General features: G+C 39.4%; 1 long non-coding RNA gene across 1 annotated transcript; it reads right to left on the bottom strand.

The window, feature by feature from the left end:
• Positions 1-582: 582 nt before the first annotated feature.
• On the bottom strand, positions 583-9,177 carry LOC149252865 (uncharacterized). Its single transcript, XR_016266099.1, has 3 exons — positions 9,094-9,177; positions 1,079-2,730; positions 583-790 (listed from the first exon to the last, which is right to left on the bottom strand). It is a non-coding gene; the product is annotated as an uncharacterized LOC149252865 (long non-coding RNA).
• Between the last annotated feature and the right edge of the window lie 13,943 nt (positions 9,178-23,120).

The raw sequence follows: 23,120 nt of genomic DNA, 5'->3' as shown, positions 1-23,120 counted from the left end.
ATTTTGCACAGAACTTCTAAATATCAACTGTAACATAGCTGCGCTATTATATAATAAAAATGAAGCAGTTCTGGCTAATTTAATTAGAACTGCACGTAAGTTCCTAATTACAAGTATCAACGATACGCCAGATAAGCAAGCAAACTGAAGTAACAGTTTGCAAATAGCAACACACAAAGGATTGGTGGTTGTATAGATAATAACTAAGAAACTGTTGTAATAGTACAATGAACTCTAGCTCTTATCCAATTTGCCTTAACACAATGAACAAATCCGGGTTTACAATCACAAAAGTTAAAAGGAAGCTACAAAGTACAAATAAAAGGGCCACAAGGACGCTGAAATGTGTAATGTACAGTAACAAAATTGTATTGTTCTTTGCATATACAAGGGAAATATGATAGAAAGCAGTTTCTACAGTAGAAACAATCCCAAAAAGTGCTTGGTGTCCTACTTCTACTTATGTTATGTTAGGTGTAAAGATATTGAACCTTGATCCAGACCAGAAGGATGTGCAAGGAATTGAAAAAAATTATTTGATAAAAAACAATATAATTTACATATTTTTGCTCTTCACCAAGGTGCCCAGGGCTCTTTTCTTTTGCTTTTGGTACCAACTGCAATCAGTTACTCTATTATTGTTTTTATTATGCATGACAGGAGGAATGATGATCTCTTCTCTGCTGTGCAGCATGGATAAAACTATAAAGAATTGTGATTGAAAACTAACATAATACAGATCGTCGGCAACTGTTGCCATTGTTAATGCGGGTCTGTCTTCCCTTTCTCCCTGCAGTTCACATAATGTCTGACATGAACAAAAATTTCATATAGCAGTGACAGAATGACAAACTTTCCGGTATTTTCAGAGGGAAAAAAGGAGGAGAAAATGATATGGATGAACCATAACATAATGTCTGACATGAACAAAAATTTCATATAGCAGTGACAGAATGACAAACTTTCCGGTATTTTCAGAGGGGAAAAAGGAGGAGAAAATGATATGGATGAACCATAACATAACACTGTGGCACTCTAGATAAATTAAAATAAAAATGGTTGGTCCCAGATACAATACCTTAGAAAGCACATATAATGAATAACAATCCTCTGCCTTTGAATTGGTCTCAATTAAGTCGCTTTTCCTTCTTTGTTTCCGATTGTGGAGTAAGGTGAGTGCACAACCCAGATCCCATCCACCACAATCACACCTGCCACCGAATCTCCACCATTCAATCGGAGGTGAAGGTCCACTTGATTTAATTTTGGGCAAACCATGTATGTCTGCTGGCACTAGAGCTCTTATCCTTGTCTTACATTGCCTTTTAAAATTTAAGTGACAGCTTCCATGTCCTTGACCTGGAGACTGGTCATCAAAAGCACATCCTGCTGATCATGGGGTAGGGCTCATAGCGGAATTATCGCTGCATTCTGACTTGCAAGAGTCATCTTGATCCCGTGAATGTATTGACTTTGAATTATGAAGGCTTTGACTTGACTTTGAATTATGAAGGCTTTTGTCAAGAAATTTCACGCCCGCCCCCTAGATGACCATAGATGATGATTTTTTTAGCTAATTTCATGTTGGCTCTTTTTGGGCTCCAAACACTAGTATTTTCATCTAAAGAATGAAATGCAGACACTTCCAAAGATCCATAGTAGCAACTTCCCGCTAGATATGTTTCAGGATGTTTAACTGTAGGGTAACCACCCTACAGAGGCTAACTCTCATGTTCCCACAAACTTTGCAAACATAATAAGCAAAGGAAGATTCTCTAGTTTGTAATAGATGGTACGGGCAGCTATTCAAACTGAGACTCTTAGTTTTTCTATTCACATAATTTCCTGGTGCATGCATTGAACTTCCCTTTATGTTTGATTTTTCATATTGCAGCTTGACAATAAATGCCACTGATTTAACTGGTACATTAACATGCCTTTTACTACATTGAGGATCAATCCATGAGGCTGAGTTTCATTCAAGAAATGTTTCCTCAGTTGAAGAAAACTGTTGCCATTGATCATTTGAAATAATGCTCTGAAGCTTGAATTGAAGACTCTTTGGAGACATGGTATTTTGAATATCCATGGAAGGCACAGATGAAGTTTCATGAATACACTTATTATGATCTATGTCTACAAGTGATAGGCAGGTACCCACTGACACACAAAGATATGAACTTTCTCTTTGTATAGGCAAATCAAGAACAGAAGTACTCTCAACTATGGACTCTGGAGGCACGATCACCCACATTAATATAGTAACTATCCATATTTGTAACAGAAAAATCATTACAACCATCATCAATTTGGATGTTTCCATTCTCTTCAAAAGCCTCTGTTAGACGAGATCCTATGTTCATTGCATCTTCTATTTTCAATATGAGCTGGGAGGCTGCACCATTTCCATCTTGTGCAACATCTGAATTTATCTCTAGAGTGGAATTTTTAGCTAATAACACTTCATTTGCAGCAAGACCTACAGGACATTCTTCTGTAGAACGTAAAAAAGTTGGACTAACATCTAGCTCATTAGGTAGTATGGAATTGTCTTTCTGAACAGTAACACCTATCCCTTGAAAATGGCAAGATTCAGGATTTGTACGACTTGTGGGTGAAATTTCTTTGTATTTTAAAAGGGATATTTTGCCTATTTTTGAGCATTCTGTCATTACCATCATTCCCTCTGGAACATTTAAGTACTGATAAAGTTGAGACTGGTTGTATGACCTTTTTTTCCTCTGGAAAAATCCATAAATATTGCATTAATTAGCAAAAATTTACATGAGAGTGTCTGTTTTTACAAGTATTAACAGTTGAGTTGTTAAGTAGCATTACCACGCAGGGTATGCAGACAGTTCTATTACAGTAGCCTGTTCATCATTTTCAAAATATCAAAAAACTCAGTATGGGTCTATGTAAATACTGTTGTTAAAAAAGCGGTTCCTATTGTGCTACTTGCTGACCCAAGGTTGGATATCCCGGGTCTATATACGGTCGGTGGAAAAAATTTTGTTCCTGCTGATCTTTAACCTCTGTAATCTCCCAGATGCCTCTGTCCATCAGCGCTGCCTCCTTGGATAATTTGTCGGCACCCTTGTTGTGTTCCCTGTAGATGTGAGAGATAGTAATATTGTTAAAAGCTGATTTGAATGTCAGTGCTTCATGTAATATAATGCTGAGTGAGTGCATGTGACAAGTAGCTGTGCCATTTATCCAGTTAATGATGATCTGTGAATCCCCAAATATATTGATGCTAGTGCAATGGTGCCTCAAGGCAAAGTGAAGTAAGTGGCGGAGAGTGATGAGTTCTGCATAGTTATTGGTTCCAGCTCCCAGTCCAGCCTTAATTCTGTAGTGATGATTCTCTGATATATGTAGGATGATGCCTCCACCACATCTTTGCAGGTTTGCCGCCCCATCGAAATATGCCCAAGGCGTGCTTGGGTCGATGGGAGGGGGCGGGGCAGGTTGTCGAGATGAGGGAGGGGGTGGGTCGGGTAGTTCCCTCAGGGCAGCTACAATACTAGCCTCTAGCAGTGGCCAGTGAATTTGCTTGTTTTCGAAAATCACGCTGTTTCTTGTTTTCCAAACGGCCCAATTTACAATGATGGGGAGATTGGTAGCTTTTGAACCTCTGTTATTCTTTTCCCAATCAATCCATGCTCTAATGATATCAGTACCAGCCCATTCGCCCATGAAGTTTATGAAAGACTTGAGGTTTTTCCACAGGTTCAATGTCGAACGACAATTTAGGAATAAGTGGTCTGCAGTTTCCGAGTCCGCTTTACATAGCACGCACCACGTGGGGCCATGCTGGGCTCTTTTCATAAGCTGGTCTCCGGTGGGAATTTTGTTCCGCAGAATGCACCAATTGAAGAGCTTTGATCGAGGGGAAGCAGATTGTTTCCATATACTCTGCCACCAACTAGCGTTTACCTCAGGTTTTTTATGTGCAATGAGCTGTGTGTAACCATCCTTGGGTGTGTATACCCCGTGTTCTGCCTGGATCCATACAAGTTCGTCCGGGCCCTCTGTGATTCTAATGTGTGATTCTGTTAAGGCATCTCTGTATTCTTCCCATGCTGTATGCCATCTTTCAGGGAGGATTAGTTGGTGCGCAGACTTCCAAGCTTGGTGGAAGATATCCGTATGGTCAAGGTCCGCTATCTGTGATATTACCTTTATGTTCTGTGCTGTGAGGTGTGCAACCAGATCTTGTGGTAGTGAGTGCCTTCCCCCACTCCCCGTCCAGGGGTCAAGGCCTATCCTTGCACTGTTCCCATCTCTGATATGCCAAACCAGGTTGTCTCTAATGAGAGGCAGTGAATGTAAGAGGGCCTTCCATATCGAAGATATGCCAGTTTTGTTCCACTCAGGGAGCCTTGCCCAGTCATTGATGCTGAGTGGCTATATGTATTTGTGGAATGTAATACTGGTCCATAAACTTTGGGTCGTCAGTAGAGCCCAACCCATTTTTCCTGCTAGTGCTTTTGCGAAGAGAGGGAGCTCCTTCAATCCCCAACCTCCCCATTTCTTGGGAATGGCAATCTTGTTCCAGCCAATCTAGGCAAAGATGCGCTTGTCTTGGTGTCCAGCCCATAAGTATCTATTGCATAGCTGCTGTAGTTTAGCCAATATGTTCTGGGGTATCCAAGATAATGCCATCCAGAAAACTGGGGTAGCTTCAAGTTTTTTTATATCACTGTTAGTCTCCCAGCCCTGGAGAGATATCTCTGACTCCAGCATGTTAACCTTTTTTCTATCTTTGATACTAGCCATACCCAATCAGCTATCTTTTGACATGTCGGCTTTAGCCAATATCCCAGATATTTGAGGCCTCTGTCCAGTGGCTGGGTGGTATAAGGGAACGCCTGTTTGGCCACGAGCATTTCGTTTGTTGTGGTAACCACCGCGGTGATAGTGGACTTTGCTCTGTTCACTTCCATGCCCGTAGCTTTTGAGAAGAGATCTAGGATACGAGTGAAAGATGTTGAGTCCTGTACGCTGCCATCCAATAGAATTAAGACATCATCTACAAATAGAAGGTGAGTGAGGAAACATACTTCCGTGATTTTGAGGCCTCTGATAGTCCCCTCCCTTTTTGCAGAGATGATAAGCCTGCTTAGAGCTTCTATGACCAAAAGAAAGAGTAGTGGCGAGAGGGGGCAGCCCTGTCTCAGCCCTCTTTCGGAGTGAAAGAAATGTGAGGCTGATCCATTGATCAAGATACTGAAGGTGGGGGAGGTGATGCACGCCATGATCCAGTTGATTAAGGTGGGGGGGAAACCGATGTGAATAAGGATCATTTTTATATATAGCCAGCTTACTCGGTCAAATGCCTTGGATAGATCTATCTTCAGCAGGATACACTTGAGATGTTTAGTCCAGATAGAGTGTATCGCCTCTTGTGCCGAGCCAATGGCTTCATGGATCTGCCTGTTTTCCAGAAATGCAAATTGTTGAGGGGAGATGTGTCTGGAAAGAATGGGCTTGATCCTATTGGCAATGATCTTAGAGATGATCTTATAGAGGACATTGCAGAGGGATATGGGGCGAAAGTCATCAAATGAGGATGGGTTGTCTGATTTAGGGATGAGGGCAATGAAAGTGGAATTAATAGCATTGTAGAGACTACCCGAGGTCCTGCTTTCCTCAACAACCTTTAAGATATCTCCTCCCAGCAGATCAAAGAAGGCAATGTAGAACTCTATAGTCCAGCCATCCGGCCCAGGGCTCTTTTCCTTTTGAAACCATTTGATAGTACTTTCCAGTTCTGCCATAGTGACGGGGGCTTCAAGGTCTTCAGATTCCTCCTCTTCTACAAATCTGGGGAAGTGTGTGGCCACATTGATGATTTCTGCCAGATTTGTACCTGCAGGGTTCTTGTATAGGTCTCTGAAGTGTGAGGTACCCAGATTTGAGAGCTTGTTAAAGGAGTCTGCCAGTCCCCCCTCGGGGAGAGGGAGGTTCCATATGGTATTTTCCACTTTCCTTCCTTTGGCAAAGTTGTGGAAGAATCTGGTATTCTCATCTCCGGCTTTAAGCCAAGTAGCTCTACTACGAAGCCTGATAGATTCCTCCCTACCCTTTAGTATTTTATTCTTCTGATTTTCCAGCTCCACGAGGCGGGCCTTGTCATCCTGAGTTATGAACCCCATGTTTCTCTCATCCAGAAGAGCATTCAGGTCTTCTTCTACCTTGATGAGCTGCTCATCTTCTCGATTCTTCTTCTCCCTGGCCCAATTGATCACTATATGCTTGAGCTCAGTCAGGTTTTTAACAAATCCCCTTGCCATCGAGGATTCTCGATCAATGGGGTGTGCTCTCCAGTATGCTGTAATCAGATTAGAGAAGCTAGGGTCTTGTAGCCACAGATGATTGAACTTGTAAGGTGCTTTTGGTTTCAGATGCGGTCCCTAGATTTCCATAGCAATTGGGGAGTGGTCTGAGATACCTCCATTGCTTACCCACTATTTGTATGTGTGCAGACGCTGAATCAGAGGGCCTTTCATCAGGAATCTATCCAATCTTCGGGCTAGGGTAGCCGATCTTATCCTTCTATTTCTCCATGTAGGATGAGGCTTCTGCAGTGGGATATCAATGAGGTCATGCTGCTCCAATAACCGTCTCATGAATTCTGTGAGGGGATCTATCTGGGCCGATGATCCCCATGACTCACTGAATCCCAGGGAGAAGTTCAGGTCTCCTCCTATGATGATGTGATCAAGTGATAATAGATTACAGCTGAGGAGTTGACTCCAATAATTTTCCCTCTGTTGGCAAGGCCCATATATGTTGACAATGCGAAGGGAGAGGCCGAGTTCAATAGAGAATATATCAGCTCCTAGGAATCCATGACCTCCCCAAGAGGAGTCAAGTCTGATAGAACTGGGATTGTATCCGAACGCCAGACCACCCGATCTGCCCATGGCATCCGAAGCTATGAATTTCCATCGGGCTCCTACTGTGGCAAGGGCTCGTGTAATAGACTCTGCAGGACCAAGGGTTTCTTGTAGGAGAATGATATCAGGGAGATCGACCTCAAAAAGTCGTTTTAGGGCTAGCGTTTTTGGGGAGCTAGCCAGGACCCTACAGTTGAAGGAGATGCACTTCATGGGGGACCGATCTTTGGGGGTTTTGTTGCTCTAAGAACCCCGTCGATGGTGGCTTGACGCCGAGCTGCTACTTCCGCACTCGCGTGCCTAATGGCTTTATTGAGATATGATTTGCGACCCTGGGTAGTAAGGAACCCAGGGCCTAGAGGGACAATACCCAGCCCAGACAGGGTTTCAGAGACCTCCAGATGTGAAGAGCGAGGGCGAAGGGAGTATGGGTGGGATGGAGTCGGGCGGGATGATGAAGGAGACGGGGGCGGAGATGAAAAGGGCAGAGTGGTCGGAGCAGTGGATGACGACGGAGGGGGAGGGGGGATATCACATTGAACCATAGTGCATGCAGTTGAATTTTCAAGTGCAAATGAGATATCAGATGATTTAGAGAGAGGGATAGGAGAGATACCCGACACTTGCGCGGCCGCTGCTGCTGCCCGAGCCCTGGTCAGCGGGGGCGAAGGCGGGGCTATCTTTCGCTTGTCCAATTTTGCAGGTTCGCCTTGGGGTCCCGCGCTGCTTTGTGGCGAACGAGATATAGATGGGGGGGTTCCGCTGGTGACCGCAGGTGCCGGTTTTGGAGATCCTTCCTGATTGTTGTTCAATGGGCAGTCCTTGAACAAGTGACCGACTTGGTGGCATCGGTTGCATCTGAATGGAACGCCCTCATAATCCAATATCTGCGCTCTGCTGAAATTTCCCCATCTCAGTGTCATCTTTTCTAGTAATCCCTCCTTGGTATCCAGATGGACCAGGATTCTAGCTAGTATTCTTTTGTTGTTCTCCTTGTAGGATCGATCGTGGTCCAAATACGTTCCCAAGGCATTCCCAATCTTGACGAATGCTTCCTCAGACCAGTATTGTAGAGGCAACCCTGACAATCTCACCCAAAGAGGGCCTGCTCCAATCTGTTCGCGTTCCAGATCAAATAGAGGGCTCCACCTTTTCAATAGCACCGGTGCCATTTCTATGTGCCAGTACTGTGCTAGTACAGAATTCGTGTGTTCCTCTTTTGTGAAGTGGAGTGAGAACCATCCCCTTGGGAGTTCTTGTACTTCCGGCAATTCAGTGAATAGCGCGCCCCAAATTTCTTTCACCCATAGTTTCAATCTCTCCGCCGTGAAGGTACGCCCCCGCACATGTCCAACCAAAATCGTTCGAGCCAGTGCCATGGTCTCCTCGAAGTTTGTGGGATCACCGAATGATACTGTAATGTCTTTGACAGTTGCTCTGATGCACTTCGATCGCTTCTTCGAGCGTGGAGCAGTCGGATGATCTATGAGTGGGTTGGTGACCTCGACCCCAGGGGGGGTTTTGCGGGCTGTGCATTGAGGGCCGGCGTGCTGAAGCTGCCCGAGGGTCTAATCCCTTCATCGCTCAAGGGTTTTTCCGCTGCAGCCCTAGACTCAACAGGGGTGATGGTGTTTTCCGGTGCTGCCTGGTGTTCGGTAAGTGCGATGGGGATTTCAGCTGCTACCCTAATCTCAACAGGGGCGGAGGGAAGTACGCTTCTTGGCGGAGATGGCAAATCGAAGGTTAGAGCGTCGGGTGATAATTGTGATAGGAGGAGGGCAGTACCTGGTGAAAGGGGCGGGGCATCCAGAGCAGGGGATGTGGGAGGAGACGGCAGAGAAACCACAGGAAGGGTGTCCTGGGCGGCGGGGTTTTCAACAACTGGTGCGGGAGATTCGTTAGGGTTTCCGAAGATGGCGATCCCTTCTAGTGGGTCCGCGGAGTAGTCCACAAGCTCCGTAGCTTCGAGGCCCTCCATACCGGTCAACCGTAGATACCGCAGTCGCTGTCTGAAGACGAAAACCAAAACCCTGTTCCCAGATCTGCGCTGTCCGTTCCGGCGAGCTCCCGTTTTCCTGCAGCTCCTGCAGCTAGATTAACCTAAACCTTTGCGATCGCAACGCGTGAACTCCATCAGACCCCTCTCAGATCCCTCTTGGCACTTGGTAGATCTGACTGGTTATATGACCTAATTTGAGGATGTGCTGGAAATATTTCTTTGTCATCATGACTTGAGATATCTATAGATATAGCCTGTTTTTGTAAATGCGTGGCTGGAAAAGATGACTTGCATATATGGTTGGAACTGAAAATGGAAGCATCTATTGAACCCAGAGAAGATTAAATGGAATATGATGGCTCTTTCTCCCTCCCAGAAAAAGAGCTAGCTTCACTCCTACAGGAGAAATTTGGCAATTCCAAATTTGACAAGGATGAGGATGTCTCACTTCCAGAGTGAGTGAAAGGTCACATCACCTTCTGCATCTCCTTCACTGCTACACCACATAGGCAAATTAGACCAACCCTCTTCTCACAAATGCAGATCATTTTCCTGATATATCTCTCCTGTTTCCGTGCTTTTAGGAGAATGATATGACTTTGAATCTAATTCTGTAGTGTCTTCTAACTCTTGTCCCTTCTCTCTCCTGTTTCTGTGCCTTTAGGAGAATGATATGACTTTGAATCTAATTCTGTAGTGTCTTCTAACTCTTGTCCCTTCTCCGTTGTTGTGCTACTTTGACAATTTTCAGAAGATTCTTCGCCCATAATATTCTCAGCCACTTTTGGCAGGTTTAGTTTGACATGCACTACAGGTTTCACTTCATATTTTGTTGCTTCCATTAGTTTGACATGCACTACACGTTTCACTTCACATTTTGTTGCTTCCATATCCTTGTAGGCTTTTCCTCTTTAACATTGTTCCAGCTCCTTCATATCATTTTGTCTTGAAGCTCTTTTGACATACATTGATGAGTAGAAACCTTTATCACTTCCGAAACATCTTCACCATGCACTTTCTGGTAGAAATGTTAGGACCCATTATCTTCATTGGCATATTATCACAAGAACGCTTGAGATGAGAGATACCCAGATTATGCCCTGAAAAGATACAAACTGGTGGTTCTTTTAGTGACCTATCCCTAGCCATTTTCTCAAAATAGCTTTCACCTTTTTCTCAGGAAGACTAATTTGAGTGGCTTCCATCTTTATATGAAACCCTCCTTGCTTGAGATGAGAGATACCCATATTATGCCCTGAAAAAGATACAAACTGGTGGTTCTTTCAGTGACCTATCCCTTACCAGTTTCTCAACAATAGCTTTCACCTTTTTCTCAGGAAGACTAATTTGAGTGGCTTCCATCTATATATGAAACCCTCCTTTTTCTTTTTCATGAATAGAAGATTTTGATATCATGAAATAAAAGATTTTGATACCATTGGGCATGGACTATTTGTTGTGACAAGTCGCATCATAAGTCGTCAAAATGGTCATAGATTTTGGGTATACTATGCCCACATAATGGATTTTGTTCAATAACACAATGCTTGACCTGCACAACATAAACCCCGTTTGTTAATAATATATGGAGCATTAAAAAACACATTTTCCTTCACAATGAAGGCACATACAAACCCTAAAATTGAATATATCCTTCAAATGAAGGAACATATCAACCCTCAAAATTGAAAATATCCATGTTTACTAGTAGTGGAAAGACTGCACTGCAAGGAATAAGTTGAAAGACATATAAACCCTTAAAATTGAAAATATCCATGTTTACAAGTAGTGGAAAGATAGAACTGTAAGGAATAAATTGAAAGACAGTCCAATCATTCTTGGAAGGGCCATCATAATAGAATTTTTATCGACCAATGAACTATAATACTGTGATAGATGACTTAATAAGTATGGAGTAAATTTTCATGAGGACAACAATTGAAAAGCAAGGGAGCCAAACATTCAGAGCACAGACAGTTACAACCATGACATGAGATTTGCATGAATCTGCACAATGAGAACACAATGTCCTAAGAGCACTAAAGAGGTAACACATGCACTCAGCGGTTCACTTACCTCTTGTCTGCTCCACTTGCAACTTGCATTTCATCCCTTAATCTCCACTTAAAAACAGATCCTAATCTCCATTGTATAAGTATAACGAGGAAAACAATAGCTCTACTTTTTTGCAATCCATGTTATATGATAGGAATGGTCATAGATTTTGGGTATACTATGCCCGATGGATTTTGTTCAATAGCACAATGCCTGAACTACACAACATAAACCCGTTTGTTAATTATATCTGGAGCATTAAAAAAACACATTTTCATTCACAACGAAGCAACATATAAACCCTCAAAATTGAAAATATCCATGTTTACGAGTAGTGGAAAGACTGAACTGTAAGGAATAAGTTGAAAGACAATTCAACCATTCTTGGTAGCGCCATCATAACAACATTTTTATCGACCAGTGAACTATAATACTTTGACAGATGACTTAATAAGTATGGAGTAAATTTGCATGAGGACAACAACCGACAACCAGGGGAGCCAAACATTCAAAGCACAGACAGTTACAACCATAACACGAGCTTTGCATTAATCTACACAATCAGAACACAATGTCCTAAGAACATTGAGGTCAAAGATGATGCTCTTGTGCAAAGATGCCTTTCATGAAAGGATTCCATTGGTGAGGTCATTCAAGGTCATCCTTATCATTTCATCCTCTATCACGACCACGCCAATTGTTGCCAATTCATCACATACCTATGTGATCTTGGTCAGATAATTGGTCACAGTATCTAATCTGGTCATCTTGTTGTTCTTGAGTTTCTCTCTCAGCACCATTTTTCCGTTTGTGTTATAACTCTAATAAAGCTTCATCAGAGCCTCCCACATCTCCCTTGTCTTCTTATCAAATAGGGGTGAGGAATCACATGATCTTTCACCACATCCAAGATAATTCTCCTAGATTTCACACCCTTTTGTTTATAGGTGGCCACTTTTGCAACATATGTCGGCAGGGTGAGTTTGGTGTTAGCAAACTCCCATATGCCATTCTCCAAGATAATCAATGAAACCTTCACCTTCCCAGGGGTGAAATTAGATTCACTCTCCAAACTTTGTACATTAGGTTGATATGTGGCTCCCATATGTATTGTATGAGTACAACTACTCTATCGACTTCCTGCATTTTTATCACTATTGCTCCAACCCACCGACTGGTATGATCTCCCTCTAAGAGGTGACCACCCATCACTGCTCGTTGTATTGCAATCTGGCACCATGCTTATGCAACTCTCCGCCCTTGTATCACACTTTTATAAACTTTGCATTCTTAACAGCGACACCTCTGGGACTTCTGTCAATCTATGGTTGATTGCTACATTCCCATGCAACACAACTCTCCTTGTTGGAACGACTATCTTTTGACCAGTCTACAGCACCATATGGAATGTACGATCGCAACTCTCTTGTCAACTATCAGTTCTATCGTCGACCTTGTTGGATCTAACGAAAATTGTTGGCCTTTTCCTCTCGACCCGATGACTGTTGTCTTCAACGATTTGTTTTCCTTGCCCCATACACCCTTGACACTAATTTAGCAACAACTACAGACTTCTTTGACACCCTTGCGCTTCCTCACTTACACAACCCATCAAAGTTGGCTTGCCTACAACTTTAGGTTACTATTTTGGTTGTTAGCTCGACTAGCGACTGTATGCTACACTTGTGTCCCAATCGACCTCGACCTCTACCTCTACCACTGCCAATTCGACCTATGTGATTACCACATCCCTCGTGGTCTTGACTCACACCATTCTCTGTGGTGCCTGATAGATCTATCAACAAATTGGTCGTCACTGCCCTAGAAAGCACCTTTTAAACAAAAAATTACTCAATCATCCAACCATTAGCCTCACACATTGTAGAAATTAATTTCTCTTATGCGTTGAATTCTCAACATGCAAACTAAGAATTATGCCTTGTATGCTCGTTGGTTGAACCTTAACCCTTCCAATCACTAAATGAACCTAGCCCCTGGTGATTCTGAGATCGATTTCTCAGACTTTAAACTATGACACTTTGTTAATTTCAGAACCAAGCACCCTGAAAAATAATTCCTAGCAAATTTATCACACATCTATTGAATAAAAGCACAACTAAGGTCTTAGCGTAGACAAAAAAATATTCAGCAAAAGCACAACCAATCTCAATCACACATTACACAAGTTTTTTTCCCAATCAAATTAGTTCTTAATCAATAATTCAAAACCTACTGAGGCTTTCTTACTAGGATAATGACGCACTGAGAAAACTACAAATACAACAATAACCTAAATCTGATCCACCTGATCAAGCCCTAGATTTGTCCTCAATCTGCCTTGGCTGATTTGGATCTTCCTTGCTACACCTTTGCACATTCCTCAAACTTGGCATACCTAAATGGAAGTCATTTTCCACTCAATTACTGAAATCTCCTTTCAATCTTATGTTCACTATTGTTGTGTCATCTCCTCTCCTTAGATCTTCTTTTATAAGCTTGAGTTGTTGACTGAATCTGCAACCCTAATCTCCAAAGTGATTGATAGTTGAAATTTGAACTCACCTCACTTGAAATTGAGGATTGAGATTTTGATCTCGCCTACTATTTGCAAAGAACCTTTGCATTTCATTAGATTAAAATCACTTTTATCTTATGAAAAATAATTACTTTAAATATTAAAGTAATTGTTAAGGTCCAAGGGTGTATTATGTGGCTTCTGTACACCCAAACACTTAGGCCTATGCAAAAGTACCTACCCAAGCTACAAATATCAACATAACTGAGATCACTCTATGTTAGAGGTCTTGGTGCACTCATGAAGGAGATGCTCTGCCTTTGTTTCCTCATACTGACTTTATCCAAGGCATTGTTCTTGAACAAGAAGTTACATCAACATTTTGGGATAGTCCCATGCCAAACTCTGTAAGAGAAGTTTCCTTAACACAATAGATATGAATCAACTTTGGCCTTGCTTTATTTTTTAAAAGCATGGAGGAAATCCTTTTCCATAAGAACATTTCCTGGCAGAATTTGAAACCGACAATTATGAATGGGAAAACAAGCATGACAACTTATTTGAAAGGCTAATTCAAAATTAAACTTAGATTAAAAACAAGACTAAAGAAAAAAAAAAGCAAAACAAGTTCAAGAAAGCCAACCTATGTAGGAGAAATACCTGTCTAAGCAGAACAAACATATTTATAAAGTAATAACCTTAGGGGTTTGACCCTAAAGTGATGCTAGCAAAAATATTATCAAAAGGATGAAGGGTTCATTTATTCAAGTAGATTTGTCTGTGTCTGAGTTTGAATGTGTTTGAGTTTGAAAGGGGCATTGGATTGGTAAATCATTTATATAGGACAACCTAATGGCATCATTATTCTTCTTGATAAAGGCCTTTTTTGTGGTTCCTAGTTCAAATTTTAGTGTTGTTGCTTTGGGTGTTTAGTGTTGCCTTGGGTGTCATACTTACTGTTAACAAACTTGCAAGTTCTTTCACCTTCAAACAGCAAATGGAAAAGATGAAAGTATGTCCCTAATTACACATAGAGCTCAAAGCAGTTGGTTTTTGTAGCTAGGGTAACACCAATCTGCGACTATTTTATGGTTGTAGAGCTATCATTGTGGGTCTGGAATATTTCTCTAGGCCTGCAATTCAATCGTGTTCATGCATCACCTCAGTGAGAAGTTTTGGGTCGTTATGGAATTGGAATCAAATAACATAAAAAGGAAACCATAAGAGCGTTACAGTACCACAAACATCAAGATCTTAAGATATGTCATAGTTGATAGTCGAGGAGTATTGTTGTAAGGAACTTTCAAAAATTCTAAAAGTGTTAACCCCAAGTCCTACATCTCAAATGCAAAAAAATCAAGGCAAGAACAAAGAACTCTTGCAAAACAAAAGCAAAATTCAATAAAACATTGCCAAAAAGCAAGCCATTCATAGTGAAAAGATGTCCACGAATTTATTTTGGCCTTGCTTGTATTCAAAACTTTGAAAGGTGAACACTAATCTATTTTGAGGACTACGAATAAATAAAAGGTTAACAGGGGCTTATTTGTCGTAAGCTTATGTTGACAGGTTTTAGACCGTGGACGTGCCCATGAGCTTATTATAGTCATAGCGCAAGAGATTATTTCAAAATGGTCTTCCTCTTGATAAAAAACATCTAAGGCCGCTAGAGGATGAAACACTAATCCACAATTGTAGCACCCTACAACAATATTATTTATGTTATAGCTAGCCCTTGAATTGGTCTGCTAATGATTCCAGTGTCAAATTTGTTTGTTCCAAGCCAGTCCTACTTGAAAGGGAGGTTAGAGATATTGTATGGAAAATGAAAAATTGTTTCTTATCATGCTATAGTACTAAATATGATCTACAGTAGGTTCCTATAGCATTAGTTTAATCTTCCAGTAGCAACCATCATAATAAGTGATAGCCTAGACAATACTTCTTCATAGAAGAAGAAGATAAACCTATTTGAGGTTATTAAAGGTGTTTAAAAGATAAACGTCTAGCATACCTTACCCACATATTTGAAAACCAACAGCTAGTTTGAGGAAGATGGGTTCATGGCTCAAAGTTTATGCACATTGTTTATGAAGATTAAGGGCGCCTATTTTGGGATTTGCACTTGGCATGTTGTATTTAGTTACAACTTGATATGATCCACCATTTATTGTATATTATTCTCTAGAAAATGATTATTCGCAAATGATCCCATGCATTCACCTGAAGATTTCCCATTTGGGGGCTTGAGTAACTTACATATCTATGCACCTGAAGGAGGGTTGACTTGCACATCTTCTCATGGGGTTGAGTAGTCCACATATCTCTTGTCTAATTTGATTGACTAACTTTTCTAGATGGGCACATTCGAGGATGCAATTGTTACTACTATTTGGGATATTTGACATGGTTTACCATCAAACCAAGGAGGCCATGCTCACAAATGCAAAAACAAAGATCCATAGAAGTGGAAAAAAAAACAAAGGAAGAAACTTACCCTCTACCGCAAAAGATAACTCAGCCTCCATGTCTTTGCTCTACCTTTGATATAGTGCCCCACAACTCTCACATAGAGATATTCAGTCGTTTCATCGGTGTTCCTCCACCTTCCTTAACCTTCATTACATTTAAATTTAAACAAATGAGATAATTATGAAGCAATAAATGAGTTAAATTAATAAGGAAAATCTGTATACTAGTAAACAAGTAAATTCCTTAATACATACCTCCATTGCCTTAGCCCACACTTTTGGAGCTAAACCAACAACATAGGTTGAAATGACTAGTTTATTTGCTCCACCCTCACCCCCAAACCCACATTAAAAAAAGAAAACAAAAGCAAAAAACAAACAAACAAAAAGAGAAGTAAGAAAAATAGAAAGAAGACCATAAATTATCAAACCACAAATTAGCATGGCCATGCTCACAAATGTGAAAGAAAAAATGTAATAGTAGAAAAGAATCACAACATAAAACAATAAAACTAATAAAAAGGAAACAAGAAAGGAAAAACATGTGATGGAGACACCAATTTGCAACCCCAAAATGCATCGATGGCCAACAAAGGACAATCTACACAACAAAAATACGAGTAATATTATAAAAATATCAAAATATCTTACGAAAAATCTTAATTAGAGACCAATAATATTATGAGTAATCTTATGCACTAGAAATCAAACCTAAATCGTTAAGAGGGAAGAGAACTATTGTATTTGAAATGAGAAGGATTTCATAACAAATCATATACAAATTTTGCGTCAAAAGAGAACTCACTTCTACCTTTGTCTTTACCTTTACACTACTACAATCTCTCTCTCATAAAGGTATTTCAGTAATTTCATTATTGATTCTTCACATTCTATTATCTGCATTGCATTGCACTCAATAAGACATCATGAAAAATACTAAATACACACAAAATGTTGTGAGATATTATGAATAATTTTATGCACTAGAAAGTACAACTTATGTAAAGAATAAAATCATAAACCCTAAATAGATAATGAGGGATGATCATATATAGGTAAATAGTGGATGATATATGAATATTTGCACCAAAAGAAAACTCACACATACCTTTGCCTCTACCTTTGCACTCTACTGCAGTCTCTCCCTCACAAATAGATTTCAACACTTTAGTTTGTGATTTTCCACATTACATTACCTGCATTACAATGTGGTCAATAATTTCATCTAATTTAAGATGCCTTGAATTTAAATACACACAAATGGAACCATACATATCACCTCAATCTTCACCTTCACCCACTATGCTTGTGTAACCATGGGTTCACCCAGTATGCTTGTGTAATCATGGGTTGTTAGGACCTACCTTAAGTTATCACACGATGTACCAAATAGACACTTATATATATTATGAGAAATCATAAACAAACAAAAAAATTTCTTATGAGTAATAGTATGCAAAAGTAAATCTTCTGTAATGACCAAAAATCATAATTCTTCAACAAGGAAGGGGGAAGGAGAACCATTGTATTGAAACGAGAAGATATCCATGTCGAACCAAAAAAGAACACACTTGTTGCCTTCGTTCTCAAGCACATTTTTAAATGTCTCTCATACAAAAAAAAATTATAGTTTCCTTGATACTCCACCATCTTCCTTTACCCACATTTGCATAACACTTATTACATAAATAAAAATATCAAATAATATAATATGCATCTAATTTCAACATGAGTTTTGCAACAAAACAAAACTCGCCCTCTCTATTTCAACAAATACACATGATACAATGATGAAGCAACATATGAGTTAAATAGAAATAAAACTCACCCTCTATATTTGTTTCTACCTTTGCTATGGTGACTCACATTTCTCTCACGCAAAGAGTTTTTAATAGTTAATTTCAGGAGTGTTCCTTCACCTTTCTTAATTTGTGTTGCATCTACATTTCAACAAATACACGTGATACAATGATGAAGCAACATATGAGTTAAATAGAGATGCAAATAAAACCATATAATTATGTAGTAACAAACAAGTTCCCATTACATCCTTTGTTCACCTCTATACATAAACAAGAAAATCCCCCCATACATACCTCCACTTTGTTCACCTCTATACATAAACAAGAAAATCCCCCCATACATACCTCCTTCGCCTTTGCCCATTACCTCATCTCTAAAACCACACTATTCAATCCAAAATAAAATCTGAACAAAAAAAATTAGATAAAAAAACACACAAAAAATATCAATCCACAAATTAGCATGGCCATGCTCACAAATACAAAAATATAACAACCACATGAAAAAAAAAACAAAATAAAACAACAAAAATAGAAAGAAAAAAAAATATAACCAACAAAACAAAAATAACAGAAAATAAAAAAGACAAATAAGAAAAATACTTTGCACTATAGCTACAAAAAGCATCCATGGCCAACCAAGGGCACCCTACACATCAAAACATAAACAAGTATTAGATAGAGACTAGAAAATATTCTAAGAAATATTACACATATATCAAATATCGTGAGAAATATGATACAGAGATCAAAATATCTTATGAGAAATCTTAACGGAGACCGAAAATCTCATAATTAATATTATTTAGCAGAAAATAAATCGTATTCGAAATTTCAAACACTAAACAATTAAGGAGGGAGGAGATCTAGAGTATTTGCAATATGAATTATTACATAGCAGATCATACATGGATTTTGCATAAAAAAAAAACTAACTTCAACCTTTGGATTTGCACACTACTACAATGTCTCTCTCATGAAAATATTTCAATAGTTTCATCATGAATTCTCCATGTTCCTTTACCTACATTGCATCGCAATCAACAATTAAACAAATGATTAATAATGTATGATGGCTCAAATTTAAACAAAAACACATAAGTGACCATACATATATATTGTTGCAACATAGGTTTCCATACCAAAGCATGCTTGGATTTTACACCAAATAGGAACCAACAATAGTAAAAACATAACAAAACTATCAAAAAGAAAACAAGTAAAGAGAAACAATAGATAGACTTCTTTAGTCTTTAGTCTGACATGAACAAAAATTTCAAATAAGAGTTACAGAATGACAAAATTCCCGGCATGTTCAGAGGGAAAAACACAGGAAAAAAGGATATGGATGTTGAAGAATCATAATATAACACCGTGACACTCTACATAAATTGAAATTAAAATGGTTGGTTCCCAGGACCCATATATAATACCTACGAAAGCACACATAATGAATTACAATCCTCTACCTTTGAATTGGTCTCAATTAAGTCATTATTCATTTTTTGTTTCTGACTATGAAGTAAGGTAAGTGCATATCCCATCGACCGCGATCACACCTACCATCAAGTCTCCACCTTTCAATCAGATATGATGGTCCACTTGATTTAATTTTGGGCATATCATGTATGTCTTTTGGCATTAGAGCTATTATACTTGTCTTACATTGCCTTTTACAATTTACATGACAGCTTCCAAGTCCTTGACTTGGAGACTAGTCATCAAAAGCACATCCTATTGACCTTGCGATAGGGCTTATTGCGGAATTATTGCTACATCCTGACTTGCAAGAGTCATCTTGATTATGTGAATGTACTGACTTTGAATTATGAAGGCTTTTTGTCAAAAAATTCCAGGCCCCATCCCATCCCCCTAGATTCTTTGAAATAGTGTCTTTGCCAGTTCCACTATTCACATCTTTTGTCTGTGAACAAACTAATCATGCTTATACAACTCCCCACCCTTGTATGGCCCTTGTATAATCTTTACACTATTCACGACACCTCTATGAATTATGTCAATCTATGGTTGACTACTAGATTCCTCTACATCGTAGCTCTCCTTGTTGGAACGACTATGTTTTGACCACTCTGTTGCACCATATGGACTATACAATCATATCTATCTTGTAAGCTAACAATTATATCCTGACCTTACTGGATCTAATGACAATTATATCTCTCTTGCCAACTGGCCTTTTCCTCTCGGCGTGATGACTATTGTCTCTGACAACTAGTTTTACTTGCCCCACACATCACTGTCACCGTCTTAGAGACGGCTATAGGCTTCTTCGACAACCCTCCACTTCCTCACTTACACGGCCTATCAACGTTGGCTTGCCCTACTACTGTCACCTACTATTTTGGTTGTCATCTTGACTAGCGACTGTAAGCTAGACTTGTGTCCCGGTCGACCTCTACCTCTTCTATTGCTAATTCGACCTCTGTGATTACCACGGCCCATGTCATCTCGATTCACACCATTCCTCGTGGTGCTTGATCCCTGATAGATTTGTCAACAACTAGGTCGTGGCTAGCTTGTCAACCACTTTTTTTTAAATAATTCACTCAATTGTCCAACCACTAGCCCACACATTGCAGAAATTAATCTCTCTTATGCGTTGAATTCTCAACATGCAAACTAATAATTCTTCCTTGTACAGTCATTGGCCAAACGTAGACCCCTGCAATCACTAAACGAAACTAGTGCCTGCTGATTTGGAGATTGACTTCTCAGAGTTTCAGCTATGATACCTTGTTAATTTCAGAACCCAGCAACCTGAAAATTAATTCCTAGTAAATTGATCACAGGTCTACAGAATAAAAGCACAACTAAGGTCTTAGCGTAAACGAAAAAATATTCACTAGAATCACAACCAATCTTAATCACACATTACAAAAGTTTTTTTCCCAATCAAATCGGTTCTTCATTAATGATTCAAAACCTACAAAAGCTCTCTTACTAGGAAAATGACGCACTGAGAAAACTATAAATATAACAATAACCTAAATCTAATCCACCTGATCAAGCCCTAGAACTATCCCCGACCTGTCTTCGCTGATTTGGATCTCCCTTGCTAAGTTCCTCGAACCTAGCACACTTGAATGGTAGTCCTTCTCCACTCAATTACTGAAATCTCCTTTCAAGCCTTGTGTTCGCCATTGTTGTGTCTTGTCCTCTCCTTAGCTCTTCTTTTATAAGCTTGAGCTGTCCACTAAATCCACAACCCTATTCTCCAAAGTGATTGACAGTTGAAATTTGATCTCGTCTCACCTAATATCAACAGTTGACATTCATCTAATTCCACTATTTGAAAAGAACCTTTGCATTTCATTAGATTAAAATCACTTTTATCTTATGGAAAAAATGACTTTAATTACTAAAGTAATTGCTAAGCTCTAAGGGTGTATTAGGTCGCTTCTGCATGCCCAAACACTTAGGCCTATGCAGAAATACTTGCCCAAGCTACAAACATCAACAAGGAGGAGATCACTCTATGTTAGAGGTCTCGGTGCAATCATGAAGAAGATGCTCCACCTTTGTTTCCTCATATTGACTTTATCCAGGGCATTGTTCTTGAACAAGAAGTCACATCAACATTTTGGGATAGTCCCATATCAAACTCTATAAGGGAAGTTTCCTTAACACAATATATATGAATCAACTTTGGCCTTTCTTTCTTTTTTATTAAAAGTGAGTAAATCCTTTTCCATAAGAATATTTTCAAGTAGAATTTTGATATCAACAATTATGAATGGGACAACAAGCATGGTAGCTTATTTGAAAGGTTAATTCAAAATAGAAGTTTGATTAAAAACAAGACTAAAGGAAAAAAAACAAAACAAGTTCAAGAAAGCTAACTTATGTAGGAGAAATCCTTGTCTAAGGAGAACAACCCTATTTATATATTTATAACTTCAGGGGTTTGGCCCTAAAGTGATGCTAGCAAAAAAAGTATCAAAAGGGGGAAGGGTTCATTTATAAATGCATTCATGTAGGTTCGCCTGTCTCTGAGTTTGAAAGGGGCACTAGATTGGTAAATCATTTATATAGGACAACCTAATAGCATCATTACTCATTACTCTTCTTGATAGAGGCCTTTTAAGTGGTTCCTAGTTCAAATTTTAGTGTTTTTTTGGGTGTCATACTATTCACAAACTTGCAAGTTGTTTCACCTTCAAACAACAAATGGAAAAGATGAAAACATGTCCCTAATTACACACGGAGCTCAAGGTAGTTGGTTTTAGTATCCAAGGTAACACCAATCTGCCACTATTTTAGGGTTGTAGGCCTATCATTGTGGGTCTAGAATATTTCTCTAGGTCTGCAATTCAACCTTGTTTTCTAGAAAGATTAGAAAAGAGATATTTTTTTCATGCATCACCTCAATGAGAAGTTTTGGGTCATTATGGAATTGGAATCTACAAAAATAACATAAAAAGGAAACCATAAGAGGGTTACAATACCCCAAACGTACATATTTTGAGATATGTCAGAGTTGATGGTCAAGGAGCCGTGTTGTAAGGAACTTTCAAAAGTTCTAAAGGTATTACCTACAAGTCCTACATCATCTCAAATGCAAAATATTCAAGGCAAGAACAAAGAACTATAGCAAAACAAAAGCAAAATTCAATAAGGCATTGCCAAAAAAGCAATTCATTCGTAGCAAAAATATGTCCATGAATTTAATTTGGCCCTGCTTGAATTTATAACTTTGAAAGGTCAGCCCTAATATATTTTGAGTTCTAAAGAATAAATGAAAGGCTAAGAGGGGTTTATTTGTCATAAGCTTATGTTGAGAGCTTTGATAGTGGACGTGCCCATGAGCCTATTATAGTCATAGCACAAGAGATTATTTCAAAATGACATTCCTCTTAATATCAAACATATAACTCTGCTAAAGGATGCAACACTAATCCACCATTGTAGCACCATACAACAATATTATTTATGCTATAGCTAGCCCTTGAACTAGTGAGGTTAGAGATCTTGTATGGAGAACGTAAAAATGTTTCTTATCATGCTACAGTAATAAATTTGATCTACATTAGGCGCCTGTAGCATTAGTTTAATCTTCCAATAGTAACCAGCATAATAAGTGATAGCCTAGGCAATACTTCTTCATAGAAGAAGAAGATCAACCTATTTGAGGTGATTAAAGGTGCCTAAAAGATAAAATTTTAGCATACCTTACCCACATATTTGAAAGCCAATAGCTAGTTTGGGGAAGATGGGTTCACAGTGCAAAGTTTATGCACGTTGTTTATGATTATGAAGGGCACTTATTTTGGCATTTGCACTTGGCACGACGTATTTAGTTACAACTTGATATGGGCCACCATTTACTATACTGATGCAGGGGCATCTGACCCC

Source organism: Pinus tabuliformis, chromosome 7 (genome assembly GCF_031772625.1).
Source record: "Pinus tabuliformis cultivar Carrire ecotype Pingquan chromosome 7, CPIR1, whole genome shotgun sequence".
In the NCBI taxonomy this organism is placed as follows: domain Eukaryota; kingdom Viridiplantae; phylum Streptophyta; class Pinopsida; order Pinales; family Pinaceae; genus Pinus; species Pinus tabuliformis.
Note: the sequence above shows the minus strand (reverse complement) of the source record. Positions and strands in the feature narration are given on the sequence as shown.